This window comes from Strongylocentrotus purpuratus, unplaced genomic scaffold (genome assembly GCF_000002235.5).
Source record: "Strongylocentrotus purpuratus isolate Spur 01 unplaced genomic scaffold, Spur_5.0 spur5_scaffold_12, whole genome shotgun sequence".
Classification (NCBI taxonomy): domain Eukaryota; kingdom Metazoa; phylum Echinodermata; class Echinoidea; order Camarodonta; family Strongylocentrotidae; genus Strongylocentrotus; species Strongylocentrotus purpuratus.
The window spans coordinates 22,088,978-22,102,112 of NW_022145597.1; positions in this window are offsets into that span (position 1 = coordinate 22,088,978).

A 13,135-nucleotide genomic window follows, 5' to 3' on the forward strand; every position below is an offset into this window, starting at 1 on the left:
GCTGACAAAGGAAATTTGTTGTAACGTATTTCGCGCGTTTTTGTCGTCTGCTATTTGTGGGATGGCTGCGTCTGAATTGCGGTCGTTTGCGGGTGATTAAGCTCCTAAAATGCCGATGTTTTTAAGCGAAATATTTGCATAAGAGGAGTGATGTTTTCACACCTCGTCGAGTTAAAAAAGGGATGCCGAGTTTGTTCATTTAATAATGATGCGAGGGAGTCATCAAGGTTATGATGACGACTGTCTGTGTCCTCCTGAAATGAAAATTAGCTAGAGCAATAATGAAGGGGGATGGGCACTATTTTGCCCGGGGTGAGGATTAGCCCTTTTGAATTGGCCAAAATTAAAACCAATTAAGAGTGGGAGGGGGAAGTTAAGAAGGGGTGCTTGGGGTTGGTTGTGACCTCTTGAGAATCCAGATATTAATTTGATTAACACTCGCTCTACTTCTATTGATTTAGTTCGTAATTCAGGAGGTGTAAACAACGAAAGTTCTACCGAAATTAAAGAAATAACCAAAATAAAAATATATGAAATTAATGTTGAGTTTGTTTTTAAAGATTTGATTGCTTTGCCCTACGGGGTGATCGTTTATTGCATAAAACACCCCCCTCCTCCCCGTAAACTGAGGAGAGAAGCGAACACCCGAGAACAAAATGGAATATTAAAGGAAGATAACCGATGATGTCTTGTATTAATCATCCAACAATTTTTTATCACTGGAAATTTAAGTCTGGACGATCACCGCAATTGATTAAAATCTATTTCTGATGACCTCCCACGACAGAGCTCAAGTAATGCAAACAAATCTGTCGCTTCGTGACTGTGCCTCGGCATACATCCACTCATTTGGCAGACGATCTCAATTTACCAAAGCAGAGATTAATATCGAGTACCGATCGTGGTGAATCTTCACTTTCCCGCCAATTTCGGGCGCACGGCGATGTCGGCGGCTCGTGCTGACTAAAACGCTCGCCAAATTTACCCCCGGCACCTAAAGAGAGCCGGAGATAGCGAGAGAGAAAAAGAGAGAGAGAAAAAGAGACGAATTGATATAGATGTAAATGCAATCACAGAGTACAGTGGAAGGTTTAACATTGCGAGAGCTGAACCCAAAGTTTACGGTGTTTTTTGCGCCAAAAACGTGTCAGCCGGTCCAATCGTCTGATTTAGCGCGGAATCGAAGATAGCGTAAAATACGCGCGCGCGGAGGGGAAACATTACGTGCGTAGAGAGCGATGTGCGGAATATAATTCCGCCTATCTTGTCTGTATTGTTTTTCACGATCAATTTAATTTCCTCTTGGATGATTAACATTTGCTTTGATAATTTGATATTTCATTCACTTACACTCTGGTGTAATGTAGATGGTAAGAAATTTACCGCTTTTAGAAAAGGGAACAAGTTCAAACAGTTCTAATGGACCTTTTTGGTCTAAAAGCCTTTCTCTAACAAGAAAGAATGCGAGCGTTTACCTATAGATAACGATTGTGTTTTACAAAGCTAATTTACGATTTTTCATACAAGTGTCATAAAACACGACTTGTTTTGAAGATGAAAAATAAAAGGGATAGAAATGGAGATTTCAGTTATGGGCACAACTTTAGAAGATGTCTTAGCTGCTCAAAAGAAGTTATAACGCTTACTACACAGTTAAAATTTTTGTGAACAAGTTGTTTAAAAGTTTAAACAACTCTTGATTAACGGGTGACCTGATCTAAGAGTTGTTTAAAATGTTAAGCAACTCGAGTTGTTTAAAGTTTAAACACTTAGTTGATCAACATTTTGAACAACTTGTTTAAAATCACAATTTAAACAACCGGTGTTGTTTAAAGACGGTTGTTTAAAACGGAGCTGTTGTTCAGTGGAGGTTGTTTACACCAACTGGGTTGTTTAAAGAAAGTTGTTTAAAAGGAGCTGTTGTTCAGTGGGGGTTGTTTACACCAACTGGGTTGCTTAAAGAAAGTTGTTTAAAATGGAGCTGTTGTTCAGTGGGGGTTGTTTAAACCAACTGGGTTGTTTAAAGAAAGTTGTTTAAAAAGGAGCTGTTGTTCAGTGGGGGTTGTTTACAACAAAAGTGTTGTATAATGGGGTATAATTTGGGTTTGATACTCTGAATAAGTGCACCACTATTTCTGGGTCTCTATATAGGTATATGAAGACTAGAGTAATTATGCAATTCATGAATTAGCGCCAAAACAGTGCCCATTTTGCATGAGCGCGCATGCACGCACGTATAAACTGCATATATAGGGATGCATGCAATCTCTATGGCAAGGAATTTAGCACACGTTATAACCGAGTGCGCGATCAGTGCCGCACTGCATGACGCGACGATTTTAAGTCTACCTATATTCTGACATTTGCGTACAGATACCGAAAATTTTAACTGTGAACTTACGCTATAAGTTAAAAACTTCAAATTGGTTAATAGAAAAGTGATTTCAATTAAGCCATTGAATCCCCAGTCACTTAGAAGCGCGTCGGTAGCTTGGTCGGCCATGATGTGTGTTGTGTTGTGGGTTGGAAAGTAATAACTATTAAGCTAAATAAATGTAAGTATAGAGACAAACAAAATGGAGCCTGCAGAAACACGTGTGGTTGCTTTAGTAGTTTAATCCAGACTCAATGTCCATGTGATTTTACATATGTATCAATCTGTGTAGTCAACAGAAGACCCTTGCATACACTTGCATTGTGTGTATGCATCTAATATGAATAACAATGAGCTGTGCCTTAACAGCTGCACTGCATTTCTAAGTGACATGTCAATTTCAATTGCATGTTAGTTTCAAGGAACCTGTTTCTAAACATAACAATGTGAAATAAAGCCTTTAGCCAACATGCACTTTACTGGCACGAGACACATGACGTCATATGTAAACAACACTGTCTAAAAGCTCTCGTATAGTAAATATAGCAGTCATTAAATTTTAAACAACGAATGTTTAACAAAATTACTTCTGTTTCGAGCAACATTGTTTACAATTTGATCAACTGTTGTTTAAGATAGTGTACAACTGTAAGTGAACATCACTTTTTTAAACAGCGTTTTTACTGTGTAGAAACTGCAGGAAACGTTAAGTTCATCACGAAATCAATGAGTATACCATGATATAGTTCTACACATGGACCACTGGTCCAAATGTATAGGCCTAAATGTATAATAACAATATCTAAATTTCCAATCTTTAGATCTTCGGATACACCAAGGGGTCTAAACTTTTGGAAGAACTTAGACTTATGATCTCTTACTAACTATAGTCCTAAAAAAAATGCCCCCTTCGATGATTGACGTTAGTTTTAAAGATAAAATTTCCATTTTCTCAAAACTAAAAGGGAAGGTGACGATATTCACAGAACTTAAACAAAAAAAATGATATTTCTTATTACATATTTTACTTTTTTTCACCAGACGTTCTGCAAATGAAAAAGAAACGTGTACCGGCATGATTTCACTCGTTTATCCCCTCTCCGGTCGTGCGGTTATCCCACCCCCGGGATCTCTGGCGGAAGATCCCAACGGGACCCCGCTCGCATGCCCTGCCGCTGCCGCGCAGCACGCGTGTAAACATGGATGGTGGACCGAAAGTGAATTAACGCGGGAAAAAAGTGTTGAAAATACAGGCAAAACTGTACATCTACTCGGCCACGTACATTAGATTATGTTCACTAATATAACCCCCTCGGTTGGGAAAATTGATAAATGCGGATAATCCGTGAGTACTGCACTTTTAGTCCAGTGCTCTGTGAACAATGTACTGCTTGGAACTCGCATGACTTGTCAATGATTTATTAATAGGTGATGACGTAAGTCAATAAGAAAATAAAATAGTTTTGGATTTTGTTTATTATGATAAAGTAATACTTTAAAACGTCTAAATCACCGAGAGAAAAATATATAATTTGCAAGATGTATGTCTTTAGACATTTGTGTTGCCCCTGTACTGCCCCTCTATTTTTAGGTCTAATTTCCACATGTCTACAGTGGCACCACAACCACTCCTACCACCACAATCATCACCTTCACCAGTACCTCCACCACCTCTACAACTCTACCACCGCCAACTACACCCCAACCACCATTATCATTGTCGTCGTCATCATCATCACTATCGTTATCGTCATCAGCAGACCTGAAGCAGAATCACCAAAACTATCATCAATCCCCGAATGTCATCAACACAACCACCGACACCACTACCTTTATCTTCTTGATAGCACAAAAGCAAAACCGACCATCATGACCATCACATTCTCAGAAACCCTGATCAAGAACGATTTAAAACAATCGCCAACTTAATCAACTATATCATTAGCCCTCTAGAATCTTCGTATACCAATCACCACCATTACCATTAACACCATCACCATCACCATCATCATCATCATTACCACCACCATCAACATCATCTTCAAAATTATACCACAAGCATCACAGCCCCTTCAAATCTATCCTAATCTTCTCCCCTCCCATCTTCCTTCCAATCTCATAAACAGTGATCAATCGAAACGATTAATGTTCATTCCATCTCATCTTCCAAACCAACATCCAATTGTTACCAGGGTGACCGGCTCCCGAAACCCGAGACACCCTATCCCCTCCATCCCTCTCCTCCTCACGTCACCGTGTCTTGATTGGATGAGAGAGGAGTTGTATCCATTCATCCTCCTTCATGTCCCCGCATCTGATGCGATCCTAAAACCACACCCAATCCCTCCAATCAGTATACCCATCATTCTCATCTTACCCCTCTCAGAGAGAGTCCTCCGCCAGGAGAATCGATGTGGAGGAGTTGGTCGAAGAAGATATTTCCGTCTAGATTATCTCATTATCAAGTGGAGGAGCTCGAAAAACTGTTTTAAAAAAGCTTTGGATGAAAAGTCTTTTCAAGAGTTTACCACTAAGATTATCGCCTTACTCATCAACAGAATTAATATTGGGCACTGCTGGAGTTCTAAAGAGCTGTCTCTAGGAATAATTATCAAGGCCAAGCATCATCTCTTGATATACATGGCATCTACTCTACTTTATAACGAATGTACTGTACATGTATGAGCATCTAATAGCGACATCCCAAAATATTACACATGGCAAACCTATTAGGACAGCTACCCCTTAAGCCGGGAAACTTGCCCCTACCCGAACAGTATCTTTCAAGGAAAATTTCATTACTATTTTCGAGGTTCTAAATTTGGAAGGCAACATCCAAATATTATATATTATAATTTTTTTTTTTTTTTTTTTTTTGGGGGGGGGGGGGGGGGTACTATCGATGAAGGGGAGCTGAAAATCTTTCCCTCATGATTTTTAATGCATGTTTCTTTCATGTAAAGTCATACCTCCCCCTTCTGAAAAAATTGGGTCCATGCCCCTTAGATGAGAAAATGACCCGATTCAGGGGCGACTGACCTGCGCATCCCGACGGGAATTAAAAAAAAAAAACTTTCCGATGTTTCGTAATGGTGATACTACTTCCCTTTGGCAAAATATTGTTAATGAGCTAGACAGGTGACATCTATCTGACTAAGGGTCTGTTTTAGGGGCTAAGTCCGAAATTTACGTTTAGGCTAAAAGCCCTTTGTCAATGGGTTAGATGAACAAATCTTATGGGTTTGTTGGGGGTGGCAGGCTTATGACATAATCTTACTATGAATTGACAAAAATATAAGAATAATGTCCGACGAAAAATATTTTGGTGGCTTTTAAAAAACTATACATAAGCTTTCCGCTAAGCACTTCATAACGACTGCATCAATTATCATCTCTTCTAAATATTTTCATTTTTCTCTGGACATCAGTTACTACATGTATATACTTACGGAATATAAACATGTATTTTGCATCTCAAGAAACACGTTAAAAAAATGCATCCTTAATCTCTTCGTTTCCCAATGAGTTCATTATTTTCTACCAGCAGCTGCTTTTGCGAGGAACATATTCTGCTGAAATTGATTTTATATCACGTGACGCCAGTGAGCTCTGACACTTTATGTGGCGACGTATTGCAAATAAAACCCATTTTCCCAACGACTGTGACAACGCTCCAAATCTTGAAATCTAGTTCATTCCATTCCTATCGGGAGTGAAGCTTCTATTTTGCTGCTCCCAGGGGACATCCACCCGAGGCAAGGGCCGGTACTTCTTGCTGGAAGCAGCGACGGGAGTTGAAAACGAGCGAGGGTGAACAGGCGATTTCGTATTTCAATATTTGTCAAGATTCAATTATTGCGTCGCCAAAATGGAAAGTGTCGCGCAAACTTGCGATTGAAAAATGACTCAAGGTCACTTTAGCACCAATAAGGTGTTTTTTCCTTCTCCCGCGCTTTAGTCCGTTGTCCTATCGACCACTTTTGAAGATAAATGAAGACACGTAGAAATGAAAAGAGAGATTAGGAGAGATTAGCAATAGTTTTATTGACTACGGATGTTTATCTGTAAGTAGCATTTACGACAAAAATCACAATTAGACCAGTTCGCAATAATGGCCCCAAATATCCTGGGATCTTTTCAATATGTAGATTCGTAGACTTCAGATAAGTCACCCCAAAGTGATTGAGACTGATTTTTTATTAAAAAAAAAAAAAACTTTCATGACCACGGTCGCATCTACTCTCCCCTTTGTTTCTTTAAAAAAATATTTTTAATTAAGACAATTAGTTATTATATAACCTTTGTCTGCTAATGCGCAATTCGTATCTACGAAATTGCTTCTCTAAAGTACAGTAAACCCTTTCAGCCTATTTTTTCTTCTTCTTCTAATTTCCGTTTTGAACATTTTTCATGTTCTAAAATGCAAAAGAGAGCTTATGAAGAAAATAGTTCTAATGGGAACATCTCGTGTAGACCCACTTGTTAAAGCAGCATTGTACCCCTTTTTATCCGCTACTGACCCTGCATTGCATTAGACCTAATAGACATAATGACAAAACAAAAACGTATGCAAATGGTGATGCCAATATTTGATTTGCATTCCCTCTCATAAAGTGTCTTTAATTTTCCCTTTTCTCATTTTAAATAAATTGATTACAAATTTAACACATCATTGTCTATAATACCACAGCACCATTTTTATTCAGTTGAAAGGAGATTACTATTTTTTTTTACAAACGAATGTTAGAAGGAAACCCTAATTCAATGCACAAAACAGCAGGATGTGTCATAATGTTGACAAAATTATTACCCGCGTTTGTCACTATCAATAGGAATCGTGACTATTTAATACTCGTATCATTATTGCTCAAAGCATGAAATTATAATTACATTGTAACTTCCATTCACCAGGTTCAAGTGGGAGGTGCCAATCGTTTTAATTCGATTGTGCGCTCCACAAAAGAGCTTTAGAGACGGGCGTCGATTTAGTGGCAAAACGTCAATTAAGCCATCGTGTACTCGGGTAATTTAGGGTCAAACTCATTTATTGTGGAATGTAGTTGCACCACGCTGGTGTTGGTTTTGTGAATGGGGGAGTTTTAGGACGAAATTATCGCCTGCCCGCACGCCTCGACATGCTAACGCAAAATGCAGCGTGTGGGGCTATTGTAACATGTCACGCACTTAACATCCGTTGACTGTTATAAGGAGGTTATAATTCTCCGTCGCCCCATGCGGTTGCAAAAGGACAGTCTTGAGATTCTTATTTACCAACTAAGAACATTTCATTAGTTTGTCTCTCATTCCTTGTCTAAAATTGGACTTTTTCAAATTTGTCTTCGATTTCAATGACGATGGCGTCAGTCGTTTCATCCTTGTTCTTTTGCTCCTGGTCTATGATCATCAGCATTTTTTTTTTGGGGGGGGGGGGGGCGGAAGGGGTGGTTTATTACGGCATGCATGATTGAGGCTAATTTATGCTCACCCCATCTTACTTGGTCACACTAATTACAGATTTTTGGGGCGGTCATAAATTCACAATCGGCGAATGTCATCACCACCAGCATTATCATCATCATCAGTGTCACCCTCATTATCATGATCGTCATCATCATTATTAACATCTCTTCATCATCATCATCATCATCATCAATATCTCTTCATCAGCATCATCAACAACAACAGAATAAAAAATATCATCGCCATCATCATCACCACCACCTTCATCATCGCCGTTATCATCGATATCATCACCATCCTAATCGTTATCATTTTCGTCATTGACATCATCATCGCGATCATTATCGTAACTGTCGTTATGGCTTTTGTGAAAATACCTACAAAAAAGAAATGTAACAGTTCACAATTTTTTGTGCATGCTCCCACTGCAATAATAACTAGTGCCGATCCTCATTCTTGACAGGCTTTCCCGACATAGCGATACTGTACTTTAAAGATCATAAATTGATTGGACAGTGTAATCTGTAATAAAAATAACTATTGTAGATAATGCTCAATGCATTAATCACCACACAATTTATATTTGAAAATAGTGAAGTTATTTCATGAATCTATCTGCCTGTATTTAAAGGCCGTGATAACCACACAAACAAAAGAAATTCCGGATTGTTTTTCTCGAAATGTGGAAAGGGGCTATGAGCTATGAAATTATTGGGTCAGCGTACTTTGGACGAGATAGGAGAGAGTATTTGCTCGTACAACAAGCTTTGCCCACAGTGTTTGAGTTTTGCAGTCCATTTTTCAATCCAACCCGTTTTATCTTGCAAGGCAAACAGCTTTTCCACTGCCCCTAGCCCGCCAATATTGCGATTTGGAACACGTATACCCCCACTGGCGAAATCGCAGACGACACACATGTAATAGTCTCACATTTCAGACCATTTGATATGATGTTTCCCGAACAGTAAAGTCCAGATATCAAATTAGTCATCGATTATTAAAAGGTTTTTCTAAAAAGTATGGTGCGAGCGTTGTAAGTATGACTTCTTGGTGAAATATTTTTCTTACAATGATTTTCGTTAAAGTTATCGCGGAATGTTTTGCTTGTCGTGACTGTATGGGTGTGAGAAAAAGACTACTAATATAAAGCTTGTGTAAAGTACTTGACGACGCCAAGCTATCGGTATCGGCAATACAAATCATTTTCAAATGAACTTACACGTCTTATTTTATAGACTCGTATCTAAATTAACATAGGTGTTTTGTGTCGTAGAACAAAATGAATTATAATGATGATTTTGATGATGAACATCATGCGCTACGAGCAGATGATAATTCATGTTTCGCTCATCAAAGTTTGGTGCTCAAATACAGACGAAGATATCGAACCTCGCCCCATGAATTTATTTTGGAGACGCCCTTTTTTAATGACCATTAAAAATGGGTATTTAAACATGCTATGATGCCCAACTGTGTATGACTGAACTGGCGGTAGACTTGGTGACGCCGCGTACGTGTGCGCACCTGGGATCATTGCAAACAGCGGTCACTCCTTCAGCCATCAACTGCCTCTTAGTCAGAGAAGTTCAAGAGCACTGTGTAGCGGGTGGGGAGGGGGGGGGGGGGGGGGGTCGATGATGATGGTGGTGGTGGTGGTAGATGACGGTAAATTCTTAAAATGATGGATTATGAACATGTAAAATGAAGAAAAAAAGGTTACAAGCCTCAACTAATTAAAAAAAAAAAACAATTTCAAACCCCAAGATTCATAATTCCTTGGACACATCTTAAGTCGATAAAAATGCATGTTTGAAGACAATTAATACTGTGCCGCCACCCTCTTCCCGCAGCAATTTTTAGTAAAATATAATAAAACTTTGTTTTTCTTGCCGGAGAGGTACGGATAACAAAGACCCCAAAGTGAAAATATGATGACCCCCCCCCCCACTTCTTTTCATCTTGTCAATTTTTGTTAGGGGGGGGGGGGGCTGCTTCCCTGGTCATGGAATCCTCGTTCCGCCCCTGCCTTCCATGTGTGTTTTGTGCTCCTATGTGGTTTAGTAAATCTCTGACCAATTTCATGGGAATCAGCGGAAAATGGGTGCTTGAGGTTTAGCTTAATCCGAATCAAGCAGGTCTTTAGCACGATTTAGCACCGATAGAGAGAGAGAGAGAGAGAGAGAGAGAGAGAGAGAGAGAGAGAGAGAGAGAGAGAGAGAGAGACGCATATGGAGAGAGAGGGAGAGAGAGAGAGAGAGAGAGAGAGAGAGAGAAAGAAACGCAAAGGGAGAGAGGGAGAGAGAGACGAATATGGAGAGAGGGAGGGAGAGAGATAGAGGGGGAAAGCGAGAGAAGGGGAGGAAGAGAGAGAGAGAGAGAGAGAGAGAGAGAGGGATGGAGTAAGAGAGAGAGAGAGAGAGGAAAAAGGGAGATAAAGAGAAAGTAGAGAACGAGAGAGAATAGTGTGTGTGTGCGTGTCCGAGAGAGAGAGAGAGAGAGAGAGAGAGAGAGAGTGGGGGGGGGGAGACAAAGAAGAGAAAGTGTGTGCGTGCGTGTGAGAATAAATATGGAGAGAGAGAGAGAGAGAGAGAGAGAGGGGGGGGGGGAGGTGTGAGAAACTAGATAGATAGAAATAAATACAAAGAAAGAAAGCGAGGGAGAGAGAGGAATAACGAAATGAAAGTGTTGTCAAGTTTTGATACGTATTTCCCCCATACTTGATCTTTTATGCACACATGCTACTAACTTGGCAAGGCGAGTTGGGTATTTGCAAACCACAACGTATGTGTGAGTGGGCGGGTATAGATGTGGGGAGTGTTGATGAGTGTGTGTTGATGGTGTGTTTGTGCGTTTGGATATGGAGCACTTTGGCTCGTACGTTAGGCCAACATTCTTAAAGTATTTCTAGATAAGTGCAATAAGGTAATATTATGCGATAACCTTTGACCTCTACCGGGACAACTAGCCCTCACAAAATGTCAAAATGTCACAAATTGTAACCAGAAATACACCCATTGGATGATACCACCTTGAGGCTTGACCCTACGATACATACGAAATACGTGGTTATTATCCTATGAAAGGTTGTCAGAGTGAATTTCTTCGAAGTAGTTTTTCCATTGGTGGTTGTCTGGGCGTAATGTTCCATGGGGTAGTTGTCCTGGGGTGTTTCACGAAGACCCTAAGTTGAACTTATCTCTAAGTTGGACTTAAAACTGATGAAAAACCGTTAGCATCTTTGAAAATATTTTGTAAAAGTTATTTTAAAAGGCATAAAATGTTGATTTGAATCATTCATTTTTTTCTATTATCAAGGAGATTTCATGTTTTCGATACGGAATTTATGAAAAGTCTAAAATACTTGAAATTTTGCTTTTTAAAGGCTAAATTGGCTCTCCATAATGATTAAGTCCAACTAAGAGTTAAATTCGATCTTTGTGAAACACCCCCCAAGGGGTAGACGTCACTTCTAGGGTGCCGAAATCTAACGAAGATGTGGAACTGTTATTGGAATATAGTGTGTGTGTGTGTGTGCGTGTGTTCAAAGGATATGGCAGGCTTTAATACAACTTTTTGAGTTAGATGAAATTAAAGATTTAGAATGGCGAGATATATTTGTTGGGTTGGTAGGTAGTTCATATAGAATAAAAATGTGTAATACTATCATTTTCATGGTGAAGTATGTTACATTTATGTCAAGATCGGGGGGGGGGGGCGAGTACTAACTTTAGAAAAGATGGAAAAAAGCATTTTTAAGTATAGGGATGAGGAAAAGAAAATAGCAATTAAAATGGGAAAGCTAGGATCACATTTCTTAAAGTGGGAGCAGCTTAAGATTAATTAAGATTTGCTTTCTTCTCCACCGTGAGCCTGTTAAAAGCGTAACTCGATTTTGCGGCCTGGATAACTTATTTAGTATATTTTTCTTGAGTTGAGAATGTTGGCAGACATCCACTGAGTGAGTACTGTGTGTGTGTGGGGGGGGGGGGTGGGTGGGTGGGTGGGTGAGTATGTGTGTGGGTGGGTGAGTATGTTTGTGTGATAGAGGGTGAGTATGTTTGTGTGATGGAGGGGGCAGGGAGGGGGCAGGATTGTTTCAGTAAAATTACCTCCAGATTTGTTTAAGTTTTTTTTTGTAATATATAAGTAAATAACATTTACAATTGACATATTATGTTTAGGTACTTATACGTTTACTTTGTTGCTAAGTTATATTATACTTCAAATAAGTTTGTGTTTAATTATGTTTATGTAAAAGCATCAATATTGAACACGTTTATTTTATTCAATTGTATGTCATGGTTTGTATTACACATCTGGAGAAATAAAACAAAATTGTTAAAAAAAAAAATTAAAAAAAAGTGTGTGTAACCTGGGTTTATACAGACGTGTACCAATCTGATATGATTATTTACGTCCGGGGACTTATCTTTAACGTCACCATCCGAAAGACGTGTCTCAGTCTCAAACCGGGGTCCGCTGAGTCAGTTTGTAGACGAAGACAGAGAGATGATCGTACCACGGACATAACCACCAGACTAGTTCACATTACCCCACTATGATATGCATTTTCTTCGATCCTTATAGGCCAATTGATCTTATCAGCACCATTTTATCATTGACGAAGCATGAGTAAAGTAAAGGTAGGAGCCGGGGGAAGTTTACATTGGAACCACGATTGAGAATAACAATCGTCATTAGAATGGTAGTGTTTCAAAATTTGATGAATTATTCCCTGTTCTTTATTTTTCGTCACCGCACCAATGGGGATTGGGGGACACAATGCACCTATGCTCCCTGGCTAAATAAGGCGCGGGTCGAGAGTCAAGTTGTCTTCGAAAAGGGAATGAGCGCCGTTGTTGGGATTCGAATCCGGACAAGATGTTCCACAGTCCGGTACTTACGTTGCAAACCCTAAGAATTCCATCTCCTTCCACATGTGGGATTATAACATATTCCGTTTGAATGACGTGGTTTAACGACCATTTGTTTCATTTTTTAGGGGGAGGGGTCATGTGCCCCGTGCCCCTGTACATGCGTCATTGATTTTTACGATATGTCTATACAAAACTGACAAAAATCATATGTATCTCCACAGTGCTTAGTAATATCAATCTTATCCCTCCCCTTCATCTCCCTCTCAGACACCACAGACACCACACCGCAACTTTAAAGACCCAAGGGCATCCCTCCCCTCCTCCCTTTCCGTGTCTCATTATTTACCAGATCTAGGCCACGTCATCTGTTTTACTTGATGATAATGACTATGCTTGAAACTTGGTGACACCAAACAAGGACTTA